The sequence below is a fragment of the Bubalus bubalis genome, chromosome 21, assembly GCF_019923935.1.
Source record: "Bubalus bubalis isolate 160015118507 breed Murrah chromosome 21, NDDB_SH_1, whole genome shotgun sequence".
NCBI lineage: Eukaryota > Metazoa > Chordata > Mammalia > Artiodactyla > Bovidae > Bubalus > Bubalus bubalis.
This window is the reverse complement of record NC_059177.1, coordinates 31,958,402-31,972,680: the sequence shown is the minus strand read 5'-3', so window position 1 is coordinate 31,972,680 and position 14,279 is coordinate 31,958,402. Positions and strand designations below refer to the sequence as shown.

General features: G+C 44.2%; 1 protein-coding gene across 3 annotated transcripts in view; it reads right to left on the bottom strand.

Moving 5' to 3' along the window:
• The window catches only part of FRMD4B (FERM domain containing 4B), a 352,925-nt gene extending 341,596 nt beyond the window's left edge, over positions 1-11,329 (bottom strand). For 2 of the 3 annotated variants that reach the window (XM_044933559.2, XM_044933558.2), the window contains exon 1: positions 10,916-11,329. The gene's annotated coding sequence lies outside the window, so the exon portion shown is untranslated. The remainder of the gene's footprint in view (positions 1-10,915) is intronic. The other variant, XM_044933560.2, reaches the window with a different exon arrangement.
• Between the last annotated feature and the right edge of the window lie 2,950 nt (positions 11,330-14,279).

Here is a 14,279-nt window from a genome sequence, read left to right as displayed (position 1 = left end):
AGATACCAACAAATGCTCTGTAAAAAAAGACACGGAACTCATCTTGGGCTTTTACTTGGGGAAAGGTTTCAGAAGCAGGAGGAGAGACAGAAATATGCAGAGAGGAAAAACAGAGCAAGAGGCAACTCTTGTAACACCTAGCAACAGACATCCTGCAGTTAGAGACCCAGGTTCAAATTCCAGCTCCACCACTCACTACCAGTTTTTTAAACCTCAGTTTTCTCACCCTAAATGGAAGGAATAATCTCATTTCTTGGTAGGGGTAGGGAGTCAGGCAGATTAACCAAGACTATAATGTATATGACATTCTTAGCACCCTGCCTGGGATTTGCTAACTACCCAGAGGAATGGTATTATTAGGAATAATGATAACTACAAAAGAATAAAAATATGTGATTATTTATACAAAGTCACTCAGCCCAATGCAAGTCTGCTGTCAAACAGTAACAGGATGACGGCAAGGGACGAAACTGGATGTTTATCATGAAAAGCCCAAGTCAAGGAAAGTTGTATCCACATTTGTAAACTCCATGTAAAAAAGTAAAGAAGCATGTGTCATGTTTCCATCAGAAAGAGTTCAAGCAAAAATATAATGTAGGTGGGCAGAGGTAAGCTGTAATCACCTGGAAAAATCACTTCAATGAAACAGATGTCTTATTCATTGATAATGCTGTATCAGTGAAACTGCAGAAGGGCGGGGTGGAAGTTTGCACTGTGTACTCTGAAAGAAGGTAGTTAACATTTCCCATAGAATGAACATTTGCTGACAAAATATCAATTTTTAAATACCCTTTTTTCACAGCTTTCCTCTGAGATCTGAAAAGGACCAGTGATAGTCCACCTCTACGCTTTTCCAAGCGTAATCCAGCTCAGTGCTAGATAGCGCACCAAGAACCACTCATGACTCGAACTGTTTTAAAGCAACTACGTCATTGTAAAAATACTTTCTTACTCTTAATTTGTTTGAATCAAACTTCTGACCCTAGTAAACTGGACAGCCCATTCTTCTAGGCAGTGAAAGTACAGCTAGAGTGGGCACAGGGAAGTATATAAAACAGCATGCTTATTTTTTTTTTTTCTCTTCAAAATACAAATTGAATTAATTTAACACAGTTGGAGCAAATTACCATGATATGTCCTCAATTTGTGTCTTACGGTCGCATTGGGACTGGGCTTTCTGGTCCCAGTCTAAGGGCACATGGTTTTTATTACTTAATCAGGGTCCTGCATTTCAACTTGCAGGTTTAAATGGATGCAATCACTTCATTTGTGGTGGCCTCAAATGCCCTTAACTTTCCTGATTTATCAAAGAAGTCACACTATCTTAATGTTGCAAGATCTGTTTAAAACTGAAAGGGTACTTGATAGGAGAAGTTACACTGAAGATCATTTTTTACCGCACAGCAAATAACATTACTGAAATGTTCCACCAACCAACACACTACAGATAAAGAAGCTCTTTTAAATGCATTTATCTACGACTTTTAAAAAAAAAATTATAGTTAATTTACAATACTATATTAGTTTCAGGTGTACAATATAGTGATTCAATATTTTTATAGCTTATACTCCATTTAAAAGATAGAAAATACTGGCTATATTCCCTTGGCTGTACAATATATCCTTGTAGCTTCTCTGTGTTATACATAGTAGTTTGTATCTTAATTCTCTACATTCATCTTGTCTCTCCTCCATCCCTCTGAACACGGGGAGGTGTTCTCTGAGCCCTTATAGAAGTTTTAAAGCAAGAAGAGTGCAATGGCTGTGCAAATCTTTAATAAGATTTGAAGTCTGAGCACACGTCTGGTGGTTCATAATGTAAATATCATCCCCCACTTGAGAAATCAGAGAGGTAATTAACATGGCTAAGGTCAGTGTGCTGCTGAGATGGGATAAAAACTCAGCCTTTCGGACTCTCCACCCAGGATCACAACTCTTTCTCCCCAATTCCGCCCTCATCTGGCAGAACCCTGCTGGAGTATTACACTTGGATGAACCAGGGCCAGAGCTGGCTCTGTGATCTGGGCCTCCCATTCAGGTCACATATGGTCCCCCTGCTCTTTGGTGAGGACTGAATTGATGGCTAGGCTCAGTCAGGTGCAACAAGGGAAGCCAGAAAACAATCCTCAGGCCTCATCCATTGTCAGGTTCCCTATCGACGCTGTCGGCTGTTATATGCACCAGCTGGAAGATGGATGCTGGTATTCCAGCAAGACCTTTTGAAAATCAGGAGGGACAGTGATGGGCCCCATGCTGTGGCAGAGGCATAATTATTTCCAATAACTGTCTCTCTGGGCTACTTGGTGACTTCCTAAGGAAAGTGCCTCCTTGTTGCAACAAAACATTCAGTGTTTATTTGCAGGAGAAAGGGGTAGGGCAAGGGGCCAGTTTTGAACCCATTTGTCATGGAAGGTCACAATGCTAAAAACTGCAGTCTGGTCATGGCTTATTCAGCACAGCAGAAATATAATTATCTCTGGCTGAGGGTTAGGATCTGTTTTCGGGGGCAATATTCTCATCTGAAACAAGATAAGCCATTAGCATCTCTGGTGAGGTATGCTCTCTGGAGAGAGAGCTGAGCCTCTCTGGCTGTGACTGTCAAGGATAACACAAAGCAGAGTCACTTGCAGCGTGTCATCCAAGAACACAGACCCAGCTGACTCTGAATTCCAGGGCTGTCACTAACCAACTGTGACTCTGAACGAGGGTGCAGCCCCTCCAAGCCTCCCTTTTCACCTCTACAAAGTGTGAGCTATTGTGGCTCATGGTGGAGACAGAATGAAATATATACTGTCTGGAAAGCACGTGGCAAGTAGCTGGTACTGATAGAGACACAGTCAATGCGGACTATCAGGACCAGGCAACGGGGCTTGTCTTAGAAGACAGAGCTTATTCTAAGTGAATGTTTCAGTGTGTTGATCAGATTGTTACTGAAATTTCCATTTTGTTGGTGCAGGCATTTTTTTTGGAGTCTTATCTGCTTCTTGCACCCTTCCTCATGCTCATCAAGCCTGTCTGGGAACTCTCCACTTGCTGCTACGAATCTTTCAGACCAAACCAAAACCCCACCCCCTCCTGCTACCCCACTGCAGCATCTCTGGGGCAGACCATGGTCTCTGTACCTCTCTCTCCTGTGTTGCACTTTCTCTGGATGGGGGAGTTTACCACCCACCTTCCTTCACATCTTTTCTCCCCAACCAGCTTAAGCTTCTGGGAAATGGGATTCCATTTCTCTATGGTTTTGTTTTTTGAAAAATAGTTGATGTATGATATGTTGGAGAAGACTTGAGAGTCCCTTGGACAACAAGGAGATCCAACCAGTCCATCCTAAAGGAAATCAGTCCTGAACATTCACTGGAAGGACTGATGCTGAAGCTGAAACTCCAATGCTTTGGCCACCTGATGTGAAGAACGGACTCATTGGGAAAGACCCTGATGCTGGGAGAGATTGAAGGCGGGAGGAGAAGGGAATGACAGAGGATGAGATGGTTGGATGGCATCACCGACTCAATGGACCTGAGTTTGAGTAAACTCCAGGAGTTGGTGATGGACAGGGAGGTCTGTCATGCTGCAGTCCATGCAATCCATAGGGTCTCAAAGAGTCGGACTCGACTGAGCGACTAAACTGAACTGAATATAAGTTACAGATGTACAATATAGTTATCCACAATTTTTGAAAGATATGCTCTATTTATAGTTATCATAAAATATTGGCTATATTCCCTGTGTTGTACAATATATCCTTGTAGCCTATTTATTTTACACCTAATAATTTGTGCCTTTAAGAGGCACAAATCCTCTACCCCTATTTCCCTCCCTCCTTCCCTCTCCCCACTGGTCACCATTAATGTGTTCTCTATGTCTATGAGTCTGTTTCTTTCTGTTATATTCACCAATTTGTTTTATTTTTTATACTCTACATGCAAGCAATAGCATGCATATTTGTCTCTTTTGAACTTACTTCATTTAGCATAATACTCTCAAAGTCCACCCATGTTGTTGAAAATGGCAAAATTCCATTCTGTTTTTATGACTGAGTAGTATTATTCCATTGTGTGTATATGTGTGTGTGTGTGTATATACATGTGAAGGAAAAAGCCAACCCAATACATCACATCTTCTTTATCCATTCATCTGTTGAGGGACAAACAATGCTGCTATGAACGTTGGGGTACATTCAGTTCAGTTGCTCAGTTGTATCCGACTCTTTGCGACCCCATGGACTGCAGCACGCCAGGCTTCCCTGTCCATCACCAACTCCCGGAGCTTGCTCAAACTCATGTCCATTGAGTCGGTGATGCCATCCAACCATCTCATCCTCTGTTGTCCCCTTCTCCTCCTGCCTTCAGATGGGGTGCATGTATCTTTTCAAATTAGTATTTTTGTTTCTTTCAGATATATACCCAGGGGTGGAATTGCTGGGTCATACGGTAGTGTTATTTTTAGTTTAGTTTTTTTTTTTTTCTTCAGAAACCTATAAACTGTTTCCCATAGTAGCTGTACCAATTTGTATTCCTACCAATAGTGTAAGAGGGTTCCCTTTTCTCCATATCCTTGCCAACATTTGTCACTTGAAGATTTTTTGACAATAGCCATTCTGACAAGTGTGAGGTGGTATTTCATTATACCTTACATTTCTTTGAATCCTCCTCAACACGCAGCATGTGTCAAAGAATCTTCTAGGTTCTCTGATCCCTTCCTAGGCGAAGTATGGTCCACAGACCAGCGCCACTGACATCACCCGGGGGCCTGCTGGAAATCCAGAATCTCAGACTCTATACCAGATCTACTGAATCAGAATCTGATTCCCAACTAAGTCTTGTGTACAGAGTTGGACAAACATTGCTCTAATCCAGCATTTCCCAGACTTCAGTCATTCACATCTTCCCTTTTATAGCTTTTGCCATTTTCCAGTACTACCCACCCTATGCTTCATCTAATATATATTTTTAAGTGATTTTACATTGACACTGTCTTGCTAGCCTCACCCTAAGCAATAATATTGTCTGTTAATAATTTATTAGGCGAGGCAAGAAGAAATTTATTATTTAATAAAGTTTGAAGTTCTGAGTGTAAAAACAAATTATTTTGGCACACATTAAAATAATCACTGAAGTAAAATGATTCTCCATCTATCACCTAAAATTTACTCATATACCCCCAGGAGTTTATGTACCCTGGTAAGACAGTACTAGACATTTTGTAGCTGAATTAGAAGACATCTTCCCAACTCCAGATCCAGTATTCCCAGTTCGTTCCTGCGCTCACCTTGCTGGGTGGATGCATTTGTCCTCAATTTATCAATGGTTGTGGGAGGCAGAAAAACTTGGTTCTGGCCTGCACCACCCTTAAATAACTTGCCAAGTCACATCACATATTGGGGTCATTTTTGAAGGCTGGCTTATCTCAAAACTCCCTTCCAAGTCTAACAATATAACATAATAAATGAGAGCAGAGGCTCTGGAATCAAAATGACTGGGGGTTGCAAGTAATGGCTTCATTACTTGCTAATTTCATTAAATCTCAGTTTTCCTCATCTGGAAAATGGGAGTAATAACAACAACAAATGGCCATAACATTCAGATCACAGGACTTGTAAAAATAAAGAAAATGATAGCTAAAAAAATTCTTAGACTTAAATGTGGCACATAGTGTTCAATTAAAAAACATAACTATTACTATTTTTCCTAGCTTCATCAAAGCACAAATAATAGTTAACATTTATGAAATATTTAGTATGTAGCAGGCACCACATGAAACAATTTTATTTTATCCTCTATTCACACAATGAGGTAGGAACTCTGATTCGCCCTATATTAGAGATGAAGAAATTAAAGCACAAAAAAGGTTAAGCCACTTTCCTTTATATTTTACCACGTAAACATGCATCCTCTTGCATTGGTAGATGGATTCTTTATCATCAGCGCCACCTGGGAAGCCCTGGCATGCATTCTTAAATATCATTTAATCTTGCCTGGTAAGAGGAGCTCTTTATAATTTAATCTATTAAAAAGACCCCTAATCATGGCCCCCCAAAACATCCTTTATAGGTAAAGTAACCATATAAGTTATCATTAAGACTGGAGTCACAGACATTAACCAGGACTGACCCAGGTAAGCCAGCATGATCACCTGACTTCCAGGATCCTCTGCTGGAAATGAATATTATTCTCACAGCCAAACACAAATAGGGTCCCCTTCCCACTGGATACTTGTACATAAAGTGACAGAGGACAATTAAAAGCAGCACATCCCCAGGGGTGAAGCAACACTGACTCAGATAAATACCTGCAGGCTGAAGAGCTGCCGGGCAGAGAATTTATTCACCTTGGGCCTTAAGGAGATGTACTCTTCAAAGAATTTTCTGGAAGACACTACCAAAATAACCATGGTCACCACATTCACACAATACACTGACTAAAAGAACTGCCTCCCAAGATTTGCACATAGGTGCAAAAAAGAGATTTGGGGTCTGCAGTGGGTTTTAAATCAGTATATCTGTCTTCCCCCCAACTCAGTGTCAACTGGAAAGTATAGACACCACCATCGCTTTGACCTGTTCTACATTTTGGTCTGCAAATCTTGACACTGACCAAGGTAAAGTGACAGCTAAAGCTTTCCTTACACACACGAAAAATCATAGCGAAAACCTATCTGTCTGAATATAAACCAGCTTGTCCTCCATTATCTTGGGCATCAAAGAGAACAGAAATCAGTCTATGTTGAGTTAGGCACTTGTGCGTTGTGGCGAACATTCATTCGACTTCCCTGCAATTGTATTCACCTGGAGGTCCGGGCCTCCCGCATCCACGGTCCACATGGCCTGGGTGGGACTCCCACTAGGGCCAAGAGTTTCCTTCAGCCAAGCCAACTGGGCCAGTCAGAACTGGTGCTGAGACGTTTTGCTCAGCAACTGGAGAAGGAGGGTTTATGCTTTTTCTGTTGGTCTTGAATCTGGAATTGTGTAAACCAGCAACTGCTACCGTCATTGTCACCCAACAGGGAACAAAAAGGAAGGAAGAAAAAGGCAGAATGAAAGATGAAAAAAATTAATCAGATCCTGAAGTCACTGTTCAACCCTGAGGAAGATGCTCTTGAAATCAGTCTTACCTATGCACCTTTTAGAAAATTCAATCTGTATATATGGGATATATATATATATATCTATATTCTAATTCTATTTAAATTGGGTGTTTATCAACTTATGATACAAACACATCCTGTGGCAGTGACTTGCAAACTTTTTCATAGCAAATCATAGTGTGAATTATACTGTATCCAGCAAAGTCTACACACAGTCTCAGATTTAGGACGGACTCAAAGGTTCATGAAACTACAGAACCTTTACTGACATTAAGATGATGCTGATATTTTCTGTCCCTGTAATACTTAAAAGGAAAACACTGATGTGACCCACTAAATTGATTTCCTGAACTTCGTTTTGAAAAACACTGCTTTATACGATTAGGTTAAAAATGGATTTCACCGGAAAGAATGAGATTTTTTTAAAAACTGACACAGGCTATTGAGGAAAATAGGAGGTTTGGCTCCTAAACCAAACATCTAGCAACAGAAAATTGCTACTTTACAGTTTCTCTCTGACCACACGGGACACGCACTTAACAGAAAAGAGAAAAGAATCTTAATGACCGAGATATAAATGAATTACCAAAAAAAAGGTAAGTGGCTTTTAAAGCAAAACAAAAACCACGTCTACAAAGAGAGAGAAGAGAGGTATCTAAGGAAATTAACACCCAAGTGCTGCTGATGAGCTGAGTTACATGATTTATTTATCTATAAGCTAAAGATAATAATTTCACTGAACCTCAGCAGTCGCTGAATATTTTAAAATAGTGCCTTCATGATAACATCAGATCTCTAGGGCAGATTTAGGGGGAGGGATAGAGAGAGGGAGGGAGAAAGAGAGAGAAATTCCTTGCAGTATAAGACTGATGCCTTTATTTAAATGTGTAATGTGTGTAAAATAAAAATGAAGAGTTCCTGAAGTTTCAGACAATTACTGCAGGCTGGACAAGACAGGACATTTTTGACGGGGGTGGGGGAGCTGACAGGATATTTTTAACTGTTTTCCATGTACCTTATTTGTATTGTCAGTTAGCCAAAATTTCCTTTTTGTCTGCTCAAAAGCACTGCAGAGTCTTGATTCAATCTGTGGACTCAAATGGAGAGCTCGGATACTCAGGCTTGCTAGAAATAGAGGCCAGTCAAGTAAACAGTCCTGAGAAAAACTGCATTTCCACTCTAGAGAGGCTGGTGAACTTAACTCTGCCCATACTTTTCTAGCTTGTCAGGCTCATGCACAGTTGTCTGCCTGTTTGAAAAGCCATTAACTTTCCCTCCACTAACATGCAAATTCAAAACCATAATTCATTTCCAAACCAAGTGAAGTTTAAGACAATCACTTGCATGCTCAGAAGAGAGTTCTGAGAACTTTTCCCCAGGGATCATGAAAAACAGACCTCATTATAATAGTAGTTTAGGTGGATTTCCATCATCATAGTGTTCAAATGCATTACACCTGCATTACTGAATTGAAGCAAATGAAGTGTTTAATTAATATCTGTGGATGTCATGAGGAAATGATAAACCTCTTATGTTCAAGAAGTTCTTAGAATTGCATAAATTCTTCTGGCCATCTTTTAGAAAACAATAATACTGCTACTGCTAAGTCACTTCAGTCGTGTCCGACTCTGTGCGACCCCATAGACGGCAGCCCACCAGGCTCCCCCATCCCTGGGATTCTCCAGGCAAGAACACTGGAGTGGGTTGCCATTTCCTTCTCCAATGCATGAAGGGGAAAAGTGAAAGTGAAGTTGCTCAGTTGTGTCCGACTCTTTGTGACCCCATGGACTGCAGTCCACCAGGCTCCTCTGTCCATGGGATTTTCCAGGCAAGAGTACTGGAGTGGGTTGCCATTGCCTTCTCCAAGAATAAGCACTATTCAAAAGGTAAGGGTGAATGTGTGTGTGTGTGTGTGTGTGTGTGTGTGTGTGTGTTCGTGTGCATGCACATGAGTGCAGGTACATTCACTCTTTATATCAAATTTTTCAGATACACAAAAGAAGTAAGACTCATAGAGTTATCACCTAGTTTATGACATTTAATTTAGAGACCAAATTATACCCTGAGTGTTTACCTTGGTTCAGCCATTCTTTTAAATGTCATTTGATTTAATCTTATGAATCCATTGTTATTGTGTTGTAATTATTTTTGCTTCATCATTATCAGTGTCACCACAACACAGTCTTGTTAGAGGCACTGTTATGGTTAAGAGCCTGGCATTTGGAAACAGACCTGATGTAAATAAAAAATTATCAGTGTAACTTATGGCAGGTTACTTAACCTCCCTCGAGGGCTCAGTTGACCACTCCGTGGACTGTTTATGATGGCCCCAAACTGCCTATTGGGATGCCTGTCTCATAGTAAATTCTCTTAAGCACCATTCCTAAAGGGTATGTGTGTGCTTGTGCTCAGTCACTAAGACGTGTCCGACTCTTTGTGACCCCATGGATTGTAGCCCGATAGGCTTCTCTGTCCATGGAATTCTCCAGGCAAGAATACTGGAGTGAGTTGCCATGTCCTCTTCCAGGGGATTTTCCCGACCCAAGGATTGAGCCGGGGTCTCCTGGGCAGGGGAGTGTGTATGGGGGATTAAAGAGCAGTTTGCTGAGGTTAAGTAAGGTGAAGCTGCTTCTCCCCCGCAGAGGTTTGATAGGGAAGTTCTACAGACACATTCTCTTTACGACAGGAAACAGCATGCCAGGGACCGCGCTAAAATCCTGCACCCAACCTCCAAATGAGTTGACAAGTTTATGGGCAAACACTAGCTAACCTTGAAGGATCAACCACCTTTCCCGAAAGACTGAGGCTGTTAGCACTCCAGGGTCGTTCTGCCCCCACCCCCAGACCCCTCAGGGACCACCTTCCAGATGCTGCTGTCGGGGTACCAGCAAGCAGACCAAGTCGGTTCGCAAAGTTCAGAGGAGTTGGCTTTGGTATGCTTACAAGTCCTAGCAGATCGCAGGAATGTTCACGATAATTATTACCCCACCCAGGAGCGCCCAGCCCAACCCTCTCACATCTGGAAGGAAGCGGCCACACAAAGGAGAACAAGCGAGATCTCCTCCTGCGGCAGCTTTCTCAGATCCGGGGAAGGTTTAACACAAGCTCTCACCCCTTTTGTGAACAAGACCAGGCACTGCTCGGCAATATCGTTCGGAGCACAGATCATTCAACGCAAAGGAAGAGTTCATCCCCTAGCCCAGATCGAATGGAATTTCCCAAAATATCATCTTTGTTTTCCCCTCCCTAGACAAAAGTAAAAAGTGAAAAATTCTAGAAAAGAGAGAGGGAGCGAACCACACGCATACAGCCTCTTTAACACAGCAGCGGCTAGGGGCAGACACACCTATTTGAAAAGAGCAGCCAAACCAAACCCTTAGCATCCTCTGCAGACGCAAAGGATTTTCCCCTTCCACTCTTCTCGTCGCTTTTTGAAAGTATCTCTGGGCAGAGGGATCTGGGATTCATCAGCATTTCTCCCCACCTCCCACGAACGCGCGGCAATCAAAGCACATGGTCCCTGGCGGCGCGTTTGCAAACCCCACCAGCGCCAACGCCCAGAAACCGCCAAACTTCCTGTCTCCACACTACCAAAGCGACCGAAGCGCCGCCGCGCCAAGTGCCCGAGGGACTCAAGCGGAGGCTGCAGGCAGCCAGGGAGCGGCGGGGCGGGGTTTCTTGCCGGCAGGAGCGCCCGGGACCCGCACCTCCACTGGGGGTCTCCAAACGCGCGCGCTGCGTCTGGAGCGCACGGGAAGCGGCGCCGTAGTGGCGCGTCGCAAGGTCGTCCTCCTCAGTGCGCTCCGGGCACCCGGGGCAGTCATCCACCTACCTGCTCTCCCGCTTCCAGCCTCGGTCGCTCAGCGGACTGTCGACCGCTACTTTATTGTCTCGGCTGCTCACCTCGCAGGACCTGGGGACACGGCTCTGCGCCAGCTCCGCAACTCCGCTCTACGTAGCGCCTTCCTGGGCGGCTGCTTTCTTCCTCCTCTCTGCCCAGGCTCCTGCTCAGCACATGAGCCGCGCAGCCAGACTCCCGGGCTCGCAAGGCAGCCAGCGCCTGCCGCATCCCCCGACCCAGGGCTGCTAGTCGCCCCCGCCGCAGCTCTCCGCGCGTCCTCGCTTTGATCCACACTTAAAGCTGCGCTCCGGGCCGCCTTCCTTGCGTCCTGTAGTCCTTCCGTCCTGCCTGCCTCCTCTTCGCTGTCAGCCCCGGCTCTGGGCTCCCTCTCCCCAGCTGCCCCCTCCCGCCGCCTCTCCGGGGGCTGGGGCGGCCGCTGCCAATGAGACACGGCTGAGGCGCTGTTCCGGCCCAGTCATTGTATCTGGAGGGGAAGAAGGGGAGGGGGGAGCGAGAGAAGGGAGGGGGCGCCCTCGGCCCCCGCCTCGCGGCTGTGGGCTGGGCTCGTCTTCCCGACAGAGAAAAGGCGCTGGTGCCAAGGGGCGCGGAGCGGTTGGCGCTGCCAGGAGTGGGGAAAAGGGAGGGGGTCGCCAGCCCGCGCCTATCTTCTCTCCCTCCGGCTCTAAAGCACTGGGAGGGACTTGATTCCGCTTTCCAGGTTTCAAGCATCCCGACTCGACTGCCCTTAGAATAAAGGGAATAAAACACCGGCGGCTGCAAGAGGCGCAAAATCTAGCCAAGGATGGGACTGGGTCCGACTAATGACTTAATTTGAGATTCCAGCAAACTGGTGTTTCGGCTCTTGAAAGAAAGAAACAGAAAGAAGGAAAGAAGGGAGGGAGTGTACAGAGAAAGAGAAAAGAAAGAAGAGAGAGAGAGGATGACACAGAGAGGCAGAGACAGATAAAGAAGAGGGGTGAAAGCGAAAGCCTCCCCAATGCCAGTTCTGTGATTCAGGAGTGTTTTATTGTGTTTTCTTTACAGATGAAGAAAGGAGAGAGAGGGGTTTATTCAAAATCGCTAATAAGTGGCAGGACACGGGTTCCAGCTTGATCTGATGCTGAGTGTAGGATAGCAAAGAAGAGAAGAGGAAGAAGGGAGGACCATTGGTGAAGGATCTATTGAGGTTTTCCTATTGTCTCCAAATGGGTTGGCAAGTAGAACCCTGGAGTACACAGGACAGGGCTGAGAGAAAATATTTCCCACACAGCTTTAAATGTGTGTCCCAGTTCCACACCCACTACTCTATACAATACGAATGAATTCATTTTTAAAACTCAATCCACTTTGAAGAATATTCTGTGACTATTACACAATTATACAGCTCCATATTTTGGTGAATGTTTTGGTTGAATCATCCAGTATCAATATTTGAAAGAGACTTGCTTCTGTTACCCTGGTATTGGCATTTCTCCTCCTCCTCCTCTTCCTTTTCTTCTCCTTCTTCTCCTCCTTATTCTGACCACCAGCCTACAAAAAAAAAAAAAAAAAAAAAGATGGTAAAGGGGGTGAGAGCGGCTGTCTTGATTTCCCAGGCCCTGGCATAGCTGCTACTGACATGAAATGACAAGCAAAATCAGTAAAAGCTTGAGATGGAGTAATGTATAATATTGTATCTGTGCAGTGTGAGGTTTAATTAAATTTTCTTCAGGTGTCAGAATGGATTGCTTGCTTTTAATTAAATAGAAGATATTAAATGAATAGCTAACATTTATTGAGTGCCTATTACATGACCCCCTGACCTAAGCTAAGGAAGCACTTTATTTGGTTTATCATGTCATTTCATTCTCCTGAGAGAAAGGGGTTGACCCGGAAGCCCCTTGAGGCCAGGGTTTATGTTTGCCTAGTTCAGTTCTTGCTGCTGCTGCTAAGTCGCTTCAGTTGTGTCCGACTCTGTGCGACCCCATAGACAGCAGCCCACCAGGCTCCTCCGTCCCTGGGATTCTCCAGGCCAGAACACTGGAGTGGGTTGCCATTTCCTTCTCCAATGTATGAAAGTAAAAAGTGAAAGTGAAGTCACTCAGTCGTATCCGACTCTTCGAGACCCCATGGACTGCAGCCAACCAGGCTCCTCTGTCAGTGGGATTTTCCAGGCAAGAGTACTGGAGTGGGGTGCCATTGCCTTCTCCCAGTTCAGTTCTTAGCACATTGCAACTCTCTATCAGCCGAGTGAAAAGATCCCCATTTTGCAGAGGAGGAACCTGAGGCTCACGGAAGTTTACTGCTCCACCCAAGAATGTGAAACTAGAAAAAAAAAAAAAAAAGAATATGAAACTACAAAGAGGTCATGTCTATATTTAAACTTGGGTCTGCAGACTCCTTAACCACCATGCCATATTGTCTAGTCAAGGAGAACAGCAACACAGGACCACAGGTAAGGGGACATTGCAGAGATCAATGCTTGCTTTGCCCTCAGAAATGAGGGCATAATTTCTTTGGAGAGGAAGCCGGTACATGTGAAGCAGTCAGTAGAGAACCACACAAGAGTGTAGGGCAAAGCAGAGCCATGCAATGCAGGGGAGATGAATAGGATAAGGCTGAGCACCTAAGAAGTTGCTCGGAGCATATTTGGGGGAAAAAACTGGACACAGTCTTGAATGTGAAAAATGCAACATAAAATATGTCAGAAAGGTTGGTCTGGGTCAGAGCAGTCCAGGAGAATTTTCTGGAAGATGTGGGATGTTTTCTGGGTTTTCTTAGTGCAAAGGGGCTCTGACTTGGCAGTGGGAGCTCCAGGGCTGTTTTCTCTGGGTTGAAAACCCAGCTTTTCTAAATATTCAACCTAAAATAGGGATAATAATAATGCTGACTTTGTAAGTTATTGTCAGGACTGAATTCGTCAATATACAGAAAGCACTTTAAAATTTTAATTTATTTATTTTTGGCTGCACTGGGTCTTAGCTGTTGCACTGGGACTTTTTTTGTAGTTGTGGCAGGCGGGAGCTCCTCTTCACTGTGGTTCGTGGGCTTCTCACTGTGGTGGCTTCTCTTCTTGCGAAGCACGGGCTCTAGGCTTGCAGTCTTCAGTAGCTGTGGCACACAGGCCTAGTTACTCTGCGGCATGTAGGATCCTCCTGGACCAGGAATCAAACCAGGTCACCTGCATTTACAGGCAGATTCTTAACCACTGGACCAAGGAAGTCCTAAAAAGTTTTAATAGTGCCAAATCATGGGAAGGGCTTCCCTGGTGGTTCAATAGTAAAGAATCGCCTGCAGTGCAGGAGATTCAGGAGATGCAGGTTCAATCCCTGGGTCAGGAAGATCCTCTGGAGAAGGAAACCACAATTCACTCCAG